General features: G+C 39.5%; 1 protein-coding gene and 1 long non-coding RNA gene across 8 annotated transcripts in view; one reads left to right on the top strand and one right to left on the bottom strand.

The window, feature by feature from the left end:
- Anks1b (ankyrin repeat and sterile alpha motif domain containing 1B) overlaps window positions 1-21,912 on the top strand; it is an 864,790-nt gene that overhangs the window by 297,710 nt on the left and 545,168 nt on the right. The gene's annotated exons all lie outside the window — the stretch shown is intronic.
- On the bottom strand, window positions 5,689-8,634 carry LOC126503783 (uncharacterized). Its single transcript, XR_007592399.1, has 2 exons — window positions 8,482-8,634; window positions 5,689-5,812 (listed from the first exon to the last, which is right to left on the bottom strand). It is a non-coding gene; the product is annotated as an uncharacterized lncRNA (long non-coding RNA).

The raw sequence follows: 21,912 nt of genomic DNA, 5'->3' as shown, positions 1-21,912 counted from the left end.
TATTTTCTTCTTTGTTTTAGTAATTGGGCTTAAGGCTTAGAGAGGTTGCATAATTTTCTCAATGTGACACAGCCACTAACTGGAAGGACTCTGAATTCCTAATGTCAATAATCTTTCTATTAATGTTAATTAGCTCATTGGGGAGAAAATGATCAAGGTTGCGCATTCAGAGTCCAGAGGGATAAAGTCTGGGAGGAGAATAATGAAGTGGAAAAAAGGAAAGATGAGCAGAAACATGGAAGACCAAAGTTTATAGCCCAAAGGAGGGAAACAAAGAGGCCACGTCCTTCATTTGAAGGCGTACAGCAAAAGCTGGGTGGGAAAAGAAGGTTGCCAGGAGGGAGATAACTCTACTATTGAAAATAATAACCTAACAACCTTAGGTAGACCAGATGTTTGGAAACAAAAAAGTGGAAAAAGAAGTCACTGGGACCCCTGTCTACCAGCAATTCTTCGCAAATTAGGATTGCCCAGCAAGCTTTTGTAAAACATACTGAAGCTGCTTCCAAAGCCAGCTAAATCCTTCGGAGGGCTAGCACACAAGGTCCTGGACCTACAGTGTAGCACAGATTGATAAACCTTTCCAATGGAAACTAGAAAGCAGAACTCCACTGACTACATTGAGCATAGGGAGCTGTACATCTTAGCATTCGGCATGTGTGAGTAATTGACTCAGACTTATGACCTGCTGCTACTTCCTGGTCTTTTGAGGGACTGTCATGCCATACATAGCTACCTGGAAACAGATGAAAATTCAAAGTTCTAGGTATGGCTTCTAATCGTGTTGTTAGAAAACTGAGAAGTTATTTGTTCCAACCATTGCAAGTTGGAAATGGTCTATATGTTTAACCCAGGTTTCCAAGGTAGGTTATACAGAGGACATTCATGGCACATCCATGTGAAATTTTGTCCCTTTGTACCTTTATCTTATAACTGATAGAGGGTGTGTTCTGTCACATGCCCTCTGCATAACCTTTCTGTCCTTCCGTTTGGTTGTCAGCAAAGGGCGGGCAGTGGTTTCCTTGCCTACTCCTCAGGGCTGCAGTAAGACTCAGAGTTGTTATTAGTGAAATATTGGTTACAATAATATATAGTAATATACATATATAATAGCTTCAGCTTTTAGAGTACGTATCTGAGAGCCTTTCTGAGTTCTTTTGATCATTTGAGTCTACCCAAAAGGGTGCTGACTAAATACGGCATGGTCATGACTTCCAACATCACAGTTTTTAACAGTATCAGCACAAGAAAGCCTCACAAAATATAAACTTCAGGAATTAGGAGTGTGAATAAAACCAAATGGGGAGTTATTTGTTATTTATACTTTGCACAAATTAAAAATACTTATCTCGGGGGCCGGAGAAATTATTCAGTGGTTAATAGCACTGCTTGCTCTTCCAAAGGTCCTGAGTTCAATTCCCAACAACCACATGGTGGCTCAGAATCATCCATAGTGAGATCTGGTGTTCTCTTCTGGCCTGTAGGCACACATGCAGACTATGCATTATATATATATATATATATATATATATATATATATATATATATATATCCTTTAAAAATGCTTATTTCCTTTCCTAAGTTATTTTTATTTTGTGGTCAGAGTGTCATGGATTGCAACTCGCCATTAACAATGAATTTTTCATCCTACTCAGTACTTTTCCTTCCATGTGCATAAGGATCTCAGTGGATGACATTTTTTTTGCATGCCTTTTTCACTGGAGTATCTTCAGGCAGTCTGCATAGATAACAGAGTTATCCTTGAAAAAAATAAAATGTCTAGAAAGAAGAGTTGTCATTATTTCCTTAATGACATATGTGGCCGATTACAATTTGAAATCTAATTTTGTCTCTCCCATTTGGTAACTTGTTGGTGACTCTGGGTAAATTTTAAACTTTCCAGTTACCTTTGCCCCTAAGGTCACAGGAACTAATGTGACAGCTCGGTTAGCAGTACATCTGATAGATGAACCTGTAGCTAATCATCTGAGCTCCCGATCGTAACTGTTAGAAAAGCCTGGACTTTAGCAGTGAAAGTGTCCCAGTGGACACTATTCTTGATTCGCTCATTCACGAAGCATATGAATGCTGACCATATGCTAGGCATCTGAAGAAAGGATTTGAATGTGGCAGTGACTAAAATGTGGGTTCTGTCCTAAGAAAACCATGAATGGAGCGCGAGCCTGTTCTTTAGAGTGGGGTTTTTAAATTTCATGAATGGAATCCATTGGCCAAACACCCAGGAGTCATCCTCTGCCCCCTTCGCATCCCAGTCTGTGCCATCCCACAGGTCCTCTCCCCTCCTTTCCAACACAAAGGCTGTCTGCTTGCTCCTAGTTTCCATCTCTAGCCCTGACCGCCTCCCTGAACTCCATTTCCATGGTCCACAGGTGCCTCTAAGTACTGGTAAAGTTGCCCAATATGCTTCTAAAGAGAAACGGTGCTAGGCTTCATATTGTAGTCAGTGGCACCCCATCTAAACAGCTTTCCCCTCCTTGAATTCCCTTCTTTCTTTATATCCCATAGCCAACCCAACAGCAAATTGTCTAGATGTCTGTTCTCAGACTGTGCTGCAGCCTACTTGGTAGTCTGTGATGCTCTCAAAGTCTGGGAGGCCATAACTGTTTTCAGATTAGTATAAGAATGTTTCACTTTTTTCCATATGAGTGCAAAGTGGAGTTTTTCAGAAGCTGTACAGTATGCGTAGCCTCTGGTGACCATGGCATGTTCGCCTATGCACTTAGGTTTTATAAGTTGCTCAGTATTTGGTTTTAGTATACTAAATATCAGTTTAATATAGTCCTTGTGAACAAAATTGCTGTTGTATTCTCAGGAATCTCTGTGGGTGAGAAGGTAGCTTGAAACCAAATGGTTTTAAAGTCAGCCCTCTCTTCTTTCATTTTGATAGTCCTTTTATCTAGTACACTCATTGCGCACTAGTTAATGAGCATATTTTAATTCATCCGTTCTCTAACCTCAACACTCTATTTAAATATACTTATTAAACCAGGCCCTTCGTCCTCTCTTTTCTGTGTTAGTTTTCTATAAGCCATTAGCATCTTTTATCTAGAACTTCGGAAAATCTTTCTGTCCTGTATGTTAGTATTAATCATGGCTCCCTTATTGTCTTTTCACAACTCAGCAGCCAGTCTTACAAACTGATCAATCTTCCATTCTTCCATTTCAAGATAAGGGTATATAACATCCCAAGTAATTTCCTTCCCTCCTTAGCATATGGTTCTGCTGGCTTCCACTCTGGTGAGCTCACTTCCCTCCGACATGCCGTCCTTCCTGAATGGCCAAGCAACTGCTACTTGAAGTTCTTATAATCGATTGTGGATTTTTATGGCACACCTACACGGAAACTTACATGGCTCACTGCTATTCTTCCTTCAGACCATTGCTCAAATGCCACCTTGTAAGCAATGCCTTCTTTCTTGACTATAAGGTGGCTGGCTATATGTCACTCTCTGTCTCCTCTATGCTATTTGCCCTCATAGTGTTTTCCGTTTGAGCTAGCATGGTATTTTTATCACCTTTCTTTGCAGTTTCAATGGATGTTCCTTGAGAATTGGAACAGCATCTTTAATTAGAAAAAAATTAAATCCTCAACTGCAGCAGGTAGACTACCACTTTATACATAATTGGTGTTCAGTGTTTTTTGAATTTACTGAACGTAGTTGAATAAATGGCAGAGAAAACTATTCTGTGGGGAGAGTACTCAAATTGGGTTTTATGTTTGAATAGGGGCTAGCCAGATGAGTGTGTGTGTGTGTGTGTGTGTGTGTGAGAGAGAGAGAGAGAGAGAGAGACTGTGCGACTCCGTGTGTGCCCCACAGAAGAAGGATAGGATGAGCAAGGTAAATTGAAGTACTTTGGCTTAATGCAGTGCAGAATTTATTACTAGAACTCCCAATAAATCAAGAAGACCTAATAAATTGGCAGTCCACCCTCTTCCTCCCAGTCAAACTCCCTATTATTTAGCATTATTTATTACATGAGTAATGCTCTTGGTAAAACTTTTCATGGTCACCTCTATTGGAGATGTAAAGGATTAAAGTTTCTCATGAAGGAGTTTTTCATACCCTTCCCCCGTTACTTACTCTGGAAACCCACTGGTATATTTCACAAGTCGTGATTCACAAAAACCAATTGTGTTTGTATTGCCAATCTTAACAATTTTATTCTGGTTTGATTTTTCTATTCACCTTAGCACACATTCGCATTCTTAAGAAACGGAGCAGCCTGACTCAGTAACAAATACATACTTTGTTTAGCATGTTACAGAGTGGTATGTGTGTAATCTATGCTTAAATCCTTGGAACAGCCATGGAATATAGATAGAGCTATTATGATTCCGATTTTATATATGAAGAAAGGTACAAAAGTATGTGGAGTAATTATGCCATGTTGAAAACTAAGTTCTAAATCAAATTTGTTAAATGCCTAACTGAAAAACAAGTAGTTAGAAGGAGTTATAGATTCCCCTGTAAGCAGTATTATCTTAGCACTGTCTTATTTTATTAATTTGATAAGTTTTCCTAAATACATTATTATACAGTATGAGGAATAAAAAAACTTCACACTGTTTGAGTGCAGGAGACAGATGAACCACCCAAATCTCCTGGATTCCAAACCAATGGAGAGTTGAGATGTCCGCATTAGAATAACAAATGTCAATTTTTTTTTAGCATTTTTAGAACTGATTGTATAATATCATTCCAGGTATGTGGATAAATGTGCTTGCTGTAACTTTTCTCTTGAATTATGTACATGTCCCAGTCATGGGCATACCTGGACCATGGGCGGTTTTACCATGGAAGAGCGGAGGGCACATTCATCACTCTGTTATACTTGCTGTGGATGGCTGTTGAAATAGGAGCGGCGGGGCTGCCTCCCCAACACCCCGGCTGCTTGGCTAGCTCATGCCCGAAATAACAACACACAAACTGTATTCATTTAACTGCTTGACCCATTTCTATCTAGCCTCTTCTAGGCTAACTCTCGCACCTGGACTAGCCCATTTCTAGTCATCTGTGTAAGCACTCCAAGGTGCGCTTACCGGGAAGATTCTAGCCTCCATCCATCCTGTCCGGGAGCAGAGCAGAGTCTGACCTCACTTCCTCTTCCGCCCAGCATCCTATTCTGTTTATTCCACCCACCTATGTTCTAAGCTATGAGGCCAAGCAGTTGGTTTATTATAATTAACCAATTACCTTCCTCCATCAGATGGCGAAGAACCAAAACAAGCAGTTATGACCATGCTTGTTTTCTACCCACCCCAAGGGTATGTTCTAGATAAACACCTCTCGCTCTGTAGGGGAAAGTGAGCGAGGACTGGGAGAACAGACCAAGAGTATTACTCTTCTTGTGGAACTCTGAAGGTAGAGAGCAGCAGCTGAGCTTGACAGTGAGAGGACAATGCATCCCATTGGGTCAGAATACCCAGAGTTCTGGAAGAGACACGTCAGACTTGTCTTTTCGCCAAGCATCCAAAGTATTTCTCTAAAACCTGTTCCTCTTTCCCCTGTGTCGATTATTTTTGCACTACCATCCACTCCATTGCAAGCCAGAAACCCGAGTCACTCAGGGCCTCTCCTGTTGAAATAGGAGCGGCGGCGGGGCTGCGTCCCCAACACCCCGGCCGCTTGGCTAGCTTATGCCCGAAATAATTACACGGAAACTGTATTCTTTCAAACACTGCCTGGCCCGGATAGTTCCAGTTCCTTATGGCTAGCTCTTACATATTGTTCTAACCCATTTCTAATATTCTGTGTAGCCCACGAGCTGGCTTACCAGAGAGGATCTTAACCTGCGTCTGTCTGGAGTGGGAGCATCATGGCGACTCCTCCTCTAACCTTCTTTCTCCCAGAATTCTCTTCTGTATACTCCGCCTACCTAATTTTCTATCCAATAAAATGGGCCAAGGCAGTTTCTTTATTAGTAAGAAATCATTCCCACATCATTTCCCCTTTTTCCGTTTAAACAAAAAAGAAAGGCTTTAACTTTAGCATAGTAAAATTACATATAACAAAACAGTTATCAAGTAAGAATTACAGTTACAATATTTATATCTATTTTATCTCTTATCATAACTAAGGAAAACTATAACTATTCATTCTTCAACTCCATCAAAGACTCCAGAAGGATATAATATTACCTAAGTAAACAAGAAATAAGAAAACTCTAGAAATGACAGAGACATCTCGCTGCCTGGACAGTCACCCAAAGTTCCTCTGTACCGTTGGGGCATCCATCTTCGGCCTACAGGCCCATGGTATCCAGATACATTTCCATGAAGCAGGAAATTTTAAAGACAGTTCAGTCACTTTCTGCTGTGTTCTGTAGAATGTCTTGTAGACTCTTTCATGAATCAGGAACCCCGAAAGACCATCTCACCTTTAGGCAAGTTCAGCAGTCCTCTCTCTGAGGGTTCTCTGTGTCCAGTTTATGCAACAGTCCAGGCAAGAGCAGTTTCTTGCCCAAATGACTATCCAACTCCATAAGGATCCTCTTCGATGCCCATCTTCCTCTTGAAGTAGCTGGTGCTGCCAGGAGCAGACGTGTCTCCTTGTCATGAAAAGTCCTAAGTTATTAAAATATTTTAAATGCCATATTCTGCAGTCTTTGAAAGATATGAAGAATGCCTATCTAATTGAAATATATCTCTATATATCTAGAAAATCTAACTAACATGACTACAAGCTTAACTATTAGCAATGATTATCCATTAACAACCTATATTTCCTAATTATACATTACATTTTAAGTGAACTACATAATCACAATACCTTAATCAAGTTCAAAAATACATATACATATAACAAAATTGACCTTAAAATCCATACCAATGCAAATTATTCATATCTATATCATATCCCCCTTTAAATGTAAAAGAACATTTATAAACAATATTTGGGAACATGGGCGTAGTTTTTTCTCTCCAAACTGCTTCCTGCTGAATGGGGGCACTGTTAATCAGATCATTTAGGGTGTAACCTGTGTGTCAGGTTCATCTCGGTTGGCAGTTGAGTGAAGTAATTTTTTGAGGGTGTTCACAGCAACCTTTCAGGAGGGCGTGGTCTATCATACCATACCGGGATAGATGCAATCCATAGGGTCACATCCTCTGTGGAAACAAAAGAAGACCCTCTCCAAAGCATCATATCCTTAGATCCAAATTTTGAAGTCAAGATACCTTTAGAACATATGTGCAGGTTCAGCTTAGCAGCCCATATAATAAAATGTCTCTTTGTACTTAGCTCCTTCACAGTCAAAAATTTTAAAGAAAACACAATGTACATAATCCAGACTCTCTGTGAATTTTTCATTTTTACGTGGCTTATTTTTCTTTATTTCTCTTAATCTATAACTATCTGTACTTCTGTACTCTGTCTCTTTAAAGACTTTACCCTTTTTCTTTTTAAGACATTAACTTTATTCTTTATATTCTCTTTTTTTCCCCAAGCCTACGTACATTCATCCAACGGTGTCTGAATCTGTTTTACTGTGAATCTGTAATTTTTTTTTTTTTTTCCAGGAGCATTTCTTAAAATGTTAAGCATTTCTTAAAAACTTAAGTTGCACCATGTATAGGTAATACGGTACTGCCTGTGTCCTGCCCAGTCTAAACCTTAACTGCACGGTTTTAAGGTAATTACGGTAGTTCCTGCCTGAGATCAGCACAGTTCAGCAAGGAGCAGCCGCTCCTGCCTCAGAGTCATTTGGTGCTTTTGAGCTGAGCACAGTTACAGGCAAACAGCAGTTTACATTGGAGCCGCAATCAGCAATTTAATTTTGAGACTGAGTGTGCAGCACAGAAACTCTTTTTATCCAAGTTACAGCCAAATCTGACACGCAGAGCACTGCGCAGTCTGAAAACGCGTCTCTGTATGGCAGCAGGAATCCGCCATGCTCTTCCGCCTGCCTAAGCCTGATTCCGCCATCTGCCCAGGTGTAGGCAGGGAACGCTGAGCCATCGGCAGGTCTCAGAGCAATCTCCTCCGATCCCAAGTGGGAACAGAAACATCCAGTCCCATAAAAGCCTTGAAATGCTTTAAAGCCAGAGTTCACGCTGGCAGCATAGCACCAGGAAGCCGCGCTTTAAAATGACGCAGCTTTTTTTCTCTGCTGCTGTTGCTGAATCAGGAATCTCTCTACAGCATGTCACCAACAAAACAGCAAAAATCTGTGTTAAACTCTGTTTCCCTTATTTTTAAGGCTTCTCAGGTTTTTAAGTGGATTTAGCCCCACGTTGGGCGCCATCTGTTGAAATAGGAGCGGCAGGGCTGCGTCCCCGGCACCCGGCCGCCCGCATGGCTAGCTTATACCCAGAAATAATTACATGGAAACTGTATTCTTTCAAACACTGCCTGGCCCGGCTAGGTCCAGTTTCTTATTGGCTAGCTCTTACATATTGTTCTAACCCATTTCTAATATTCTGTGTAGCCCACGAGCTGGCTTACCAGAGAGGATCTTAACCTGCATCTGTCTGGAGTGGGAGCATCATGGCGACTCTCCACCAAGACTCCTTCTCCCAGAATTCTCCTGTTTTCTCCACCCACCTAAGGGTGGGCCTTATCAAGGGGCCTAGGCAGTTTCTTTATTAATAAGAAATCACTCCCACATCACTCTCCCATTCCTCCCCTCCATTTATCTAATTAGTCACCGAAGCCTGTCAGTTTTACTCCCTCAGTATGACTCAAAACCTCCCTCCTCTACACTCCCTGCCCATCTGAGGGCTTTTGACTTTATTGCTGAAATAGCTCCCCTAATGGCTCCCTCGCTCTCCCTCTCTGGATTTATATTCTATATTTTCCATGCAGTACTGTTTGTGCTATGATTGTTATTGCTGTTTTATATTTTAAAATATTTGCAAAGTTATAACAAAGTTGGAGCTATAATACAAAGGCTCTTTCTCCCAGAATTATTTGCAAATTGTTACAGACCCAATGCCTCATCAGCTACAAGTCGTGAATTACTCCCTATAAATGGGGTGTTTATCTGTCAACAGAAAGCATGTCATCAAAACCAGATCATTACCTTTGGCATATTATTAACGTTTAATCTTAAGACTCCATTCAAATGCTAAGTCTTATCTTGACTTCTGTAACCCTTACATGCTTCAAGATAATGAGCCAGCAATTTGATAGAATGGCTCTTGGTTTAAATTTACCTGGTATTTTGTTCTTAAACCCAGGATATGAATCTTTATCAGAAGAAGAGTCCTCTCTGGCTTCTTTATTGAATCCTATCAGGTGTGACTTGAACATTGATTTGTCTTAGTCATTATGACATCACCATAATCATGTAATTACAGTGTTATCTTCAGGTTTTCTCCACTGTGAAGTTAGTTACTCATTTACTTCTGAAATTTAAAAGTTTTTATGAAAAGATATTTTAAAATTATGCTAATATTACATTTTAAAGGAATACAATTCTTTAAAAAATATTTTTATATACAGGGAGCCATAGGTTTTCTATATTGTCCAGTTAGTTATAATCTACCACTATCATTATTTTAGCACTTAAATTCTTTAGGACTTTGTCAAAGCAAGTCCCCTTGTGTACTTTTCACATACCTTTATCATTATTGGAGCCCTAACTTACTTTTAAGACTTGTATATACTTTTCTAGTCACAGATATGGGACTCACCCATTTTCCCAATCACCTTTATTTCCTTCTAGTGTAAAATGGTGAACACCAAGATTGAGTGAGGCCTTTAGTTCCTATCATGTGCTATTCCGTTATTCCCACCAGGCTGCTTACTAGACAAAGATAGAGAATATTTATAGTTTCACAGTATGTCTATGCATGCATATGGAGGTAGTTATGAAGATATATACACATGAACACATCTGTTTATATATATATACACACACATATATATATATACATCTTCTTAATGTCTTGAAAACTATGAATTCATATGGGATAATGCAGTTTTGACCTAAACACTGCAGAATTTATTCCCATATTTGTGATTCTGTTCCCTGGCAACCAGAAACCAAGTTTCCCTCATCCTGGGTGTATTTGACTCTCTGAGCATGTCTGATTCTCAGTTAATCTTTACTATCTAAGGTTAGCACAACCTCACATGGATTCCATCTTCTGTGTGATGACCATCCCCAATACACTAAACTCATGCAACTCACCCAAGAAACATGAGCGCTCGCACATCCAGATACAGTGTACAGCATCTTTCTTACTCTGCCTTGTTGACCTCTGCTTCTCCTTCAGCACAACTTGTGAGCATTGACCAATAGACTCCTTCCCCATGCGTCCCTATCGAGATGGCCTTCTTCGCTCACTCATTCCACTCATCATCTGCTATGTTCTAGGAGCCTGTATTCCAGAAGAGGTGGAGAGTCAGTGGCCAAGTATACAACAAATAAATACTACTATAACCACAGATTGTGGTAAAGTGTAGGAATGAACTAAATAGAAAATGGTACTTGGGAGCCAGGGGCCAGTACTTGAGATCAAAGAAGATTTCTACAAAGAGGTATTCTTTGAGCTTGAATATGAAGGAAGGTAAATGGTGAGCAAAGCGATTCCTTGGGGCAGTGTTCTAGGGGAGAATACAAGAGACCTGACAGGGAGTCAGAATTACAATAGAGGAGTAGACAAGAAGTATATGTAAGAACGGCACAGGGCTCAGCAGTTTACCATGAGACAGGGCCGGTGCATTCATGATAAAAAATTGTCCATTCTCCTCCAAGTGCAATTAGAAGTCACTAGAAGCTTTAAGCGAAAGTGTGGCATGGTTGGACTTCATTTTAATTTTTTTAATTTTTTGAGAATTTCCAGCAGTGTATTTTGATTATATTAGACCCCCACACTTCCCCAACTCCTCCCAGATCCACCCCACATCCCCATATCCTCAACTTCATGTATTTCCTGAACCATAAGTCTCCAATTTGTGATGCCCACATACTGCAGGGTATGGGGCCATTCACTGGGGTGTGGTTGGCCTAGGAGCCACACTGCTAGAGAAAACTGGCACCCCTTTCCTCAGAAACCTTCAGCTGTCCATAGTTTTCCAGTTAGGGATGGGAGTTCGTGAGTCCCTTCCCACTCCAGGCTTGAACACTGGTTGGTTTGTTCTTATGCAGCTTCTGTGTAGGCAGCCACATGTGAGTTCATACAGTGGACCGGTCATGTCCTGAAGACACTCTGGTACTCTGGTCCTCCCCAGTCTCTGACTCTTCCAATCTTTCTGTCTCCTCTCCCATGACAGTCCCTGAGGGAGAGATACAGATGTCCATTTGTGCCTGGTCACTCCACTGACAGTTAATCTCTGCCCTTTGACCAGCTGTGAGTGCCTGCATTAGCTGTCATGCAGCGCACAAAGACATCTCTGATGATGTCTAAGAATGTGGTGATCTATATGTATAGAGATTAATTTAGAAGGCAGTTTGACTTGTCCATTTAGTGAAATCATAGTAATAATTTTGAGAGCCTGTGAGCTCTCAAACCAGATTTACAGTATCTCACATGATCTCACATGTGTTTCTACCTAAGCACTGGCCTTAAATGCAATCCTAAAGCAGTTGGTCATCCCCCCCCTGCTCCCAGCATGCACATCACCACTATTGCACGCATGGGCCCATCTTGCCACCATACCAGCCCTTATTGCACTTCCCAGCATTCCCAGCGTATGAGAAAGACAGTTGGTGACCTTGGCTTCCTCCAGCTGCCTGCATAAAGCATTCCTACACTGAAAACTAACCAGTCAGGAGGAAACTTCCTGGCCAGTACCAGTTTGATTTCTCTGTGTCCTGTGACCAGTGCGTGTAGGGCTTACTGTCAAGTTCTGTTGGACAACCAAGACAATTGCGATAGCCTATGTTGGTTGGGGGTATCTGGGACAGTTCTAACTGACAACAATGTCTATGCATGTTTCCACTGGGCTTTTTTCAAACATTTTGAGTGTTATTTGTCTCTTCTCCCAAAGGTATTTGTCCAATACAAAATGGGAAATTTTTATGAAAACCATATTAATTATATTATTGGTTATAAAAGAAAAAGTTAGAAGTGATGCCCTACTAGCTTGTGAAATTTCTTTTGTTTGATTCTTCACATTCAGCAAAGAACTTGACAATAAATATTTATCAAGTGGCCATAAGAATAACTGAAAATTTGGCATGAGTTCTTAAAAGAGTTCTGTGAGGCTGGGGAGATGGCTCCGTCAGGAAAGCGTGTGTTTTACAAGCCTGACAACCAAGCGTGCATCTCCAGCATCACCATATAAAGACGCCGGGGAGAGCCTTGCATACCTGTAATCATAGTGCTGGAGAGGTGGACACAGAAAGACCTCTGGAGACTGCTGGCCAGCCTGTGTGACGAAATCTGCAACCCCAGGTTCAGTGAGAAACTTGGCCAAAAGCTAAGGTGGAGAACAAGTAGGGAAGAGGCTCAGTGTCAGCCTCTGACCTCCATGCACACACACACAAACACACACACCATATACACACATACCACACACATACATACACCACACACACACAAACACACACACCACACACACACCATACATACACACACAAGCACACACACACCACACATATACCATGCATACACACCACACCACATATGCACACATAACACAACACAACACATACACAAACACACACCACACACACCATATACACACATACCACACACTCACAAACACACACACAACACAAACACCATACATACCACACACATACCATGCACATACACACACCACATATACACAAACACACACACCATACACACACCACAACATACCACACACCACACACATACCATGCACGTACACACCCTACACATACACACCACACCACATGCACATATTTGAAATTTTATATGTACACTGAAAATAAGAGTTATATGAGACCTATAGCCCTAAATACTAAATTAAACTGAGTCAAATGCCAAACCATGTTATTATTTTAAATTAGATTATTATTCTTTCATATATTTCTTAAATATGAGAAACATTGTCTCATATTTTTGTTGAATTTCATTAAAATGAAACACAAATATCATGTATAAACGCACACAACTGCAGTTATACATAAAATAATATACTGTGATGATAATTTAGTAAAAATATATGGGTGAAGGACTATTTAAAATAAATCAAATTATAAAAACAGATATTAGACAATGCTTTATTACAAAATATTGACAGTGATTAATAACAGCCCTGAGAGGTATTTTCCTATCTTCTCATCCTTGCGCGTTCTCTCTCTCCTGTCATAACAGTTGCAAGTGATTAGTTCAGCAGTCGCTTCTCTATCAAATAACAAGAAGTATAAAAAGAAAGCGCCTCAGGCTGTCAGTATTGCAAATTGAATCTCAGAGATATTTACCTAACACAAAAACTGTGAGCATGAGCCCAGAGGAAAATCAAAGAGCCTCGACTACAATAAAGTAAATGTTATAAAGCATCAAAAAATGCCAATTAAAATAGAAATAAACTGAAAATGAGGGAGAGGTGTTTGTAATAAATTGTCAGATAACCAATGCTTACTACATAAGAGCCTTTCATAAGAGCCGGGAAATCCTAGCATGGCGATGCATGGAGACAGGCTAAGATCAGAACGGAAAAGATAAACATCCAGTACATGAGCGGAGAAATGCTCACCAGTCCTGAATATCAAAGAAATGTTGCCTGGAATAGCACTTAACCCACAAAGTGCTTAAAGCTTTTTTAAATGAGCATATGTCCTGTGCTTAGTAAATGCACGGTAGAGCCAGGCTTGGAATGATTGCAGAAGAGATTTCTACCACTTTTAAGTCTAGTAATTCGTCCCCTGCACCAATAAAACGCTCAGAAACACTGGAAATAAACTTTAAAATATTTTCACTGGAGCAATATTTTCTCAGCAAAATTCTTAAATGCAAGATAGAATTAAAATATTAAGCAATTCTTTATTTATTTATTTATTTATTTATTTATTAAAGATTTCTGTCTCTTCCCCACCGCCGCCTCCCATTTCCCTCCCCCTCCCCCAATCAAGTCCCCCTCCCTCGTCAGCCCAAAGAGCCATCTGGGTTCCCTGCCCTGTGGGAAGTCCAAGGACCACCCACCTCCATCCAGGTCTAGTAAGGTGAGCATCCAAACTGCCTAGGCTCCCACAAAGCCAATGAGGACTACTGAGAACTCAAGAACAATGGCAATGGGTTTTTGATCCTACTGCACGTATTAAAAATTAATTTGCTCACACAATAGAAATTAACAGATTATACTTTTCTTTCTCCCTCATGCCACCCCGAGTCTTCACGTCCCCAGATGAGAAGCAGAGCTGTAGACAGTCTCCAGAACCTGTGACACAGTCCAGGAAATTCTCGCTGCACGTTTCTTCTTGAAACAGTTGCTGCAATGATGAAACTTTGATAAAATAATTTTATCTTCTTTATTTCCTCCTAACCCCAGTGATTCTCCCTTTACTCCTTCCCGTCTGGGATCACAATGCACCAATGATGTTAATCTTCATGGATGTAAGCAGTTCTGCTGTTGACCTTTCAGAAGAGGAATGTGTTGTTTTAACATATGGAGGTCTCTCAGTTAGCTTCTGCCTGTGCTAGATCTTACAACAACAACAACAAAAAAAACCAAACACTTTTATTCTAAATTAGACATAAACCTAGTGCTTCCTTTGTGCTAACCCAGTTAGACAGTGACTTCTCGAGAAAGGTTATCTTATGACCTTTATTGCAGCTATACAAACACCCAACTGTAATTATAAGTCTTTAAGATTTGAACCTAATTTTACTGTGCTCCAAATCTGATTAGATGAGCTAAATACGAAAGGAATTTACAGAAAATAAAATTCATATTATTTGAATTAATTATACAAAAATGAATTAGATATGTGTTGTATTTGTTCAATGATGCAAAAGTAAAGAAACAGATCTTAGAGCTAGAGGTTATTTTAAGGTTTAATAAGATTTTTTTCTTAAGAAAAATTCGCACAAAGTTATGTATTAGTCTTGCAAAGTTTTGATTGTTTAGAAACTGATTGCTTTATAAATCATTTTCTTGAATTCACTTTATATCTTTATGACATGTGTTTTGAGTATTTTTTTCTTTAAGAGGCATGGTTCAAGAAGAAATTAAAGACTTTTAGTAGGTATTTTTCTAAGTATTTTTGGGAAATGTTTAGCAGAAAAAAAATGGAAGTCATTAGCCACAATTAATTTCAATATTATATTCATTTAATAACCTATCATCCAATGGCAACAAATGCTATGGCACTGGCTACAGTTTACTTCAAGGAATGTTATATGTAAGCAGTATAAACTTCATGTCATCTCGATTACCCAGAGAAGTTCTTAGAGTTCATGCCATCTCAGTTATCCAGAAAAAAGTACTCAAAGTTCATGCTTTCTCGGCTATCCAGAAGTGCTTAGAATTGTCGCTTGTTCCTGGCTTAAGCTTTTACTTTCTCCTATTACTATAGTCCTTAGTGATAGCCTTTAGCCTTACTGGCAACTGATTTATAAATACCATGGGGAAAACATTCTCTTAAACTATCGTTTTCTTATTCATAAGAAAGTCCGGTTGTTTGTATTACATAGAAAGACATTTTAAGTAACTACAGCAAAACAAGGTACAGTGAATTTACTACTCATGGCTTTGGACTGTGGAGCAAGCCTGGACTATCTGAAAGACCTTCAATATGTTTCATGAAGCTTCCCTCTCCCCAGGTATAAAATATAATCAATAACATCCTCACAGAGTTGTGGTATTTACATGAGAGAAGACATATAGCACACATGACATGACATGTACTCAATGCGTGTCATTATCATCAAAGACATTTCCTAAGACATAGAAAAAGAGGTAGACTTCTGGGGGCTTCTGAGAGAATGCCATCTGTCAATCATTAAATTATTATTTTATGCCATTCTTAAACTGAGATGACAGAAATTAGTACCATCAGAATTGAGCAGAGAACCTCACAGCAGACCCGGAAACATCGAGGAGATAATGAAGGAGTATGAAAATCCATTCTACACATATCAATTTAACAACTTATTTCAGGATGAACCATTTTTTTCAAATAAAACTATCACAATTCACCCAATATGAAATGGAGAATGTGAATTTAATTAGGAATCTAGTAGTCTTTCTTAAAAGAATCAAGTATCCAACCCCTTATTTTAGGTGTGGAATTATAGCAAATATTTAAAGAATTGTAGTGATATTTTATTTGTATTTTAATAAATAAAGCTTGCCTGAACATCAGAGAGTAAAACAGCTGCCCTGATCAGCCTTACAGACAAGGCAGTGGTGGCACACACCTTTAATCCCAGTAGCTGCACTAGTTTGTCATAGAAACAGGGTGGTAGTGGTGCATGCCTTTAATCCCAGTCCTAAAGTGGATTATAAAATGGGAGGAGACAGTTCTCAGTCAGTCTCATTCTGAGATTCCTGGAGGCGGGATCACCATTTCAGACTGAGATACAGGTAAGACCCAGTGACTGACTGTTGTGCTTTTTTGACCTTCAGATTGAACCCCAATATCTGTCTGTGGGTTTTTATTAATTGTGCTAGAAAGAATTAGCAACAATATTAATAAATCTTTTTTTAGAAATGAAGAAAGTTTCCAAGTAGAGTTTATGAAGTTAGTAATCCCCCTTTTTTTCTCAAAATGGCATATTTGTATAGGGGCACACTCACACATGTACATAGTAATACTACACTAGTGCTGGGAGGGTGGTAACCCTTATGATAATAGAGAAAAATGTAACAAAATATTAAAAAGGAGAATTCATCAAATTTATTTCATAACTGTTTGATATTGAAAATTAATAATAAAGAAAATCCATAAAATCATATTAATTGAAAACACAGTCAAAATTAAATGTACATTCAAGTTTCTAAAACTCTCTAAAGAATAGGATGTGGGTGAACACTCAGAGTGAGAAAGAGCACACGTGTTAAAGAACCACTTCAGTCAGCATTGTTCTTCACAGTGAAAACCTGAATGTGTTTCTTCCCCGATCAGGAGCAGAGCGAGCATCTTTTTCCTCCCCACTGGTATTCAACATACGGCTGTAAGATCTAGCTTGTGGAATGAAGGCAAAGAGGGAAATACACACACAAAGATTAAAAGAAAGAGTCTAAAATGCTCAAAGAATTAGTAACAACATTTTATTTTTAAAGGGCAGTGATAAAGCCATGCTCATTTGCACATGACTTAATTGTCTGCTTGGAAAATTCTAAGAAAATGTATAAAAACCTGTGGCTACCTGCACAAGCGCTTCACATGCCATCTGAGGTGGAGGAGGGTCTCATGAGACCCACCTCTCTCTGGAGTGACTGTGGCAGCTAATGACGACTGAGTGAAGGGTGGTTGTTGTCTTCAGTGGTATGGTCACTATAAATAATCCCGGGGTAAAAAAATAAATAGATGATTTCCACACAATTATAGGATGCCAAATATAGTTACAAAACAAATGATATCTCTATGTAGTAGTAATGAACGAGTGGACACAGAAATCTAGAAAATACAATATTATTTACAGTCACAATAATGCGTCAAAATCAGAAATAAACTGAGTATAAGCTGAGTATTAGGCACAAATCTAATGTTGTATGGTAGATGCAATGCTTTTATGCTCTGTGGTTTTAGTGTCAAGACTGCTACAACTTTGTGATTTTCACTCCCTAATTAGTTTTAGCCGTAGTTATTTCAAGAGATACGTCATTATACCATAGATAAAATTCCATTAAATATGTTTATGTTTGTCTACTATTTAGCATGTAGTCTAGTCTAGCATGGCTCTGTGTTACTTATACAATTTGAATTTTCACTTTCATGTGTGTTGTGTCTTTAATTAGAGGCTTTTGATATAGCATAATAAGTTTCCATTACTAATTCCTGCATAGAAATGATAAGCTCACATGGCTTTTGCATGTCTGGAAAACCTTTTATTTCCATCTCCTTTCTGAAGGATAGTTTAGAGAGGTAAAATGTCTTTGGTTTGTTTGTTTAAATTCTTCTCTCAAACATTTATCATTTCTCCTCCTCCCATACCTAGTCCCCCCTTCCCCTACCTTCCTCCTCCCCCAGATCCACTCCTCCTCCTTTCCCATTCAGAGAAGAGAGGGGCTCCCAGGAATATCAGTTAAACATGACTGTCTTAGGGTTTCTGTTGCTGAAAAGAGACACCATGTCCACGGCAAGTCTTATAAAGGAAAACATTTAATTGGGGCTGGCTTACCATTTCAGAGGTTTAGTCCATTACCGTCAAGGCAGGAAACATGGCCACATGCAGGCAGACATGGTGCTGGAGAGGTAGCTGAGAGTTCTACATCTTGATCTGCAGGCTGCAGCAGAAGGAGGCTGTGTGCCACCCTGGGCAGAGATTAAGCATATGAGACCTCAAAGCCTGCCCCTACAGTGACATACTTTCTCCAACAAGGCCACACCTCCTAATAGTGCCACTCCCTATGGGCCAAGCATTCAAGTTCATGAGTCTATAGGGGTCATTCCTATTCAAACCACCACAATAGCAAAACAAGTTATGATGACGCTAGGCACAAACCTTGATATCAAGGCTGGGCAAGGCAACCCAGTAGGAGGAAAAAGGGTTTCAAAAGCAGGAACAGGTGACATAAGTCCCCTAGTGCTAGGATTGTTTCATAGTCACATTACTTAAGATATTGATGCATTATTAGTGAAAGGACATTTGTGTTGATCAGTGGAATAAACTGGAAACTCCAAATAGCTCCTCTGATGTTCAATTCCAAAGGCTCAAATGTATCAGAAAGTGAGTATCCAGAGCAGGGATACCTGGACAAGACAAAACTTGACTTAAGTCTCGCAGTTTATGTGAAAATAACTCAGGCTGATGAAGGAGCTTGTTTTTTGGAAAATATAGACCATCAAAACTTTAAGATCAAAATCTAGCCAAGAGTTATAGTGAACACTAAAGGCATGGCCCATAGAAAGAAGTATTGATCCATAGGCTTCATCAAAATGAAAACCTCTTGCCCTGGAGAAAATGCTGTTACAAAGACTAAAAGACAGGCTACTTATCTGTAAAAGAGCCAATGTCTAGAATCTATAAAGAACCCTCAAAAGAAAGCAAAAACTGTAATATGCCCCCAAAATGATTGAAGTGGATAATACAGATGAGAAGCACACGAAATGTCTAATGTTATTATTCATTAGGGCAAAACAGACCAAAGCTTTAGTGAGACACCATGGCAGCCAGAAAATGCTAGCAGGACCACAGAGGAGCTCCCATGTTGATGCTGGGAAAGTAAAATAGCAACATCATTCTGAAAAAAAAATGCCAAAAGTTTGATATTTCTTAAAACATGAAACTATCCACCAATCCAGAATGTGTACCCTTGGGAGCTTAGACAGGCTGAATGAAAACATTCTAACACCAAAACCTGCACATAAAATGTGGAGTGACATCATTAACCAACAGCTGGACCTGGAACAATCCAGTCACCACACAGTTGTGAAGAGTTCATCATTTATAGCCCTGATGTTACCCAGCAAATAAAGGCAGAAGCTATGGAAATGCTCCTAGAACTTGGACCCGTCTCAACTGAGAAGGGCCTGTTTGCACAGGCTACACACTGGATGGTACTATTTATGTAACGTTCTTGACATGATGCATCTCAGGATTATAGCACAGATTTGTGTTTCCTGGAGCTGAGGAGGAGGTGAGGCAGGAGGGAAGTGAGTGTGCCTATAAAAGGCACCAAAGGAACCCTGGGGAAGACAGAAAGCTTTTTCTTGATCCCAGTTGTGATATGCAAGATTTTGGTAAGATGCTACCCCTGGGGAAACCAGAAAAGGTCACACGAGCTCCTTTCGAAGTACTTATTAGAATTACATCTGAATTTACAGTTCTTCAAAAATTGTACATCTTAATTTAAACATTAAGCTGTTGATTTTTTTTATAAAGTACTGTGCGCATTTCTGTGTAAAAGTTCCTTCGCCCACACAGTGCTATGTACTTCCTCTTTCGGCTGCTCAGAACATGTCTTCTATAATCAGTTGCATAATTACCTTCCTGCTGGTCTGAAAATGAACCAAATTATTTCAAAATTTATTTTTAAAAACAAACTGGGAAATAAAACTGGCCATATTTATTTTTAACTTAGGACAGTGAATTTGGCATGAAAATCTCTGAAATATTAATGTGTGAACATTTAAAATAATTAAAATAATGTTTGCAAGATAGCTTTGTGTGTTTTCATGTGGGTAGAGCTGCTTCTAGGAGGTAAACTCATTACTATGACTTCTTGTTCCTCACTGTCTACATAGACCCTGGAGCTACTTAATATTTTTACTGACTGAAACTGAAGTCTAAATCTTAATCTTTCACACATATATATATATATATATATATGTAATTCCAGTGCAAATTCATAAAAAGAAACATCTATCACATATTCTTTGTTCTTAAAACTTTCCACTCATGCTTATATATGCTAAATATAAGGGGATAGGCTAGTAGTCTTATAATCTGTCTCTTTTAATAAAACATGAGATGTGTTAATCCATAGCTAAGTATCTCTATGCAAAAATATAATAAATCAAAGAGATTAAAGCTAGAATTGAATATGATTCTTAATTTTTTCCTGCCTTACTCTTAATTCTATATTTAGTGACTACAGAAACTCAGATTATAAGGGCTGAGGACATGGCTTATTCTTGAAATCACTTGTTGTACAAGATTGAAGACCTAAGTTCAATTTTCAGAGCCCATGTAGAAGTCAGACGTGCAATGTAGATGTCTGTAGTCCTGGAGCTGAGGAAATGGCCAGTGAAGACAGGCGAATCCCTGGAGGCTTGTGAGCCAGCTGGCCTACATGGTGGCTACCAAGAAAGACCCTGTACCAAAACAGGCAGAAGGTGAGGGCCCAAACCTGAGGTGGTTTCTTGACCTCCACATGCACACTATGACACATATACAACCATATTTGTGCATGTGCCCCCCCCCCACATAAGCATACACTCACATACTGTGATAGTTAACCTGGTTGTCAGCTTGCCTACATCTGGAATCAACTAAACCCAAGCTTCTGGCACCCCTGTGAGGGGTTTTCTTCATCAGATTCTTTGAAGCAGGAAGACTCAGCCTAAATCTGGCCACATGAAAGGACATGGAAGATGGAAACATTGTTTTCTGTCTGTTTCTCCTCCCTCTTGTTGGCAAGTTTATTTATCTTGATCTGTGACTAGATTCCAGCATAGACCGAAAACCAGCAGCAGCCCAGGGATCACTCAGGACTCTAGCGCCATGCTGACCTGCAGAGATTCAAGCCTTGTGGCTGAGCAACTACTGGATACTTGAGCTTTTCAACAGGAGGCAGCCATGGTGGACTACCTGCCAGACCATAGCTTGTAAACCACTCTAATAAATCCCCATTTTCACACTCACACTCATATGTACACACACACACACACACATTGAAGAAGGATGCTTAAAAGAAATCCCACACTACCTCAGAATTGGGTATAATAGAGGGTTATTTGTTTAGGGGTAGACTCACAGGTCACAATCCTTTGCTGGAACGGGGAACAGCCACCACAGCTGGAAAAGAGGCCAGACACACACTTTACATCAGCACAAATAGTGTAAGAGGCCACACCCAAGTGGGCCGGTAACTTAAAGGCCACTGGTGGTAGGATTTCCTACAGCAGCACTTTTCATTTTATCCTTTCTGTTCCTTTAGAGAACCTAGATTAACATGCACTCATTAACTTAATTAAGTTCTAAGAACAATACAGTCTATAAAATTTGAATTTCTACCCACGTGTCTTATCTTTCAACACCCTTTAAAGCAAAGCCAATGTTTTCAGTCAATGCTCTTCTTTTTTTTTTTAAATATAATTTTTTTATTGAAAAAAAAAAGATTTCCGCCTCCTGCCCGCCTCCCA

This window comes from Alexandromys fortis, unplaced genomic scaffold, assembly GCF_014885135.2.
Source record: "Alexandromys fortis isolate MF-2015 unplaced genomic scaffold, M_Fortis_MF-2015_v1.1 scaffold_50, whole genome shotgun sequence".
NCBI classification, from domain to species: domain Eukaryota; kingdom Metazoa; phylum Chordata; class Mammalia; order Rodentia; family Cricetidae; genus Alexandromys; species Alexandromys fortis.
Note: the sequence above shows the minus strand (reverse complement) of the source record. Positions and strands in the feature narration are given on the sequence as shown.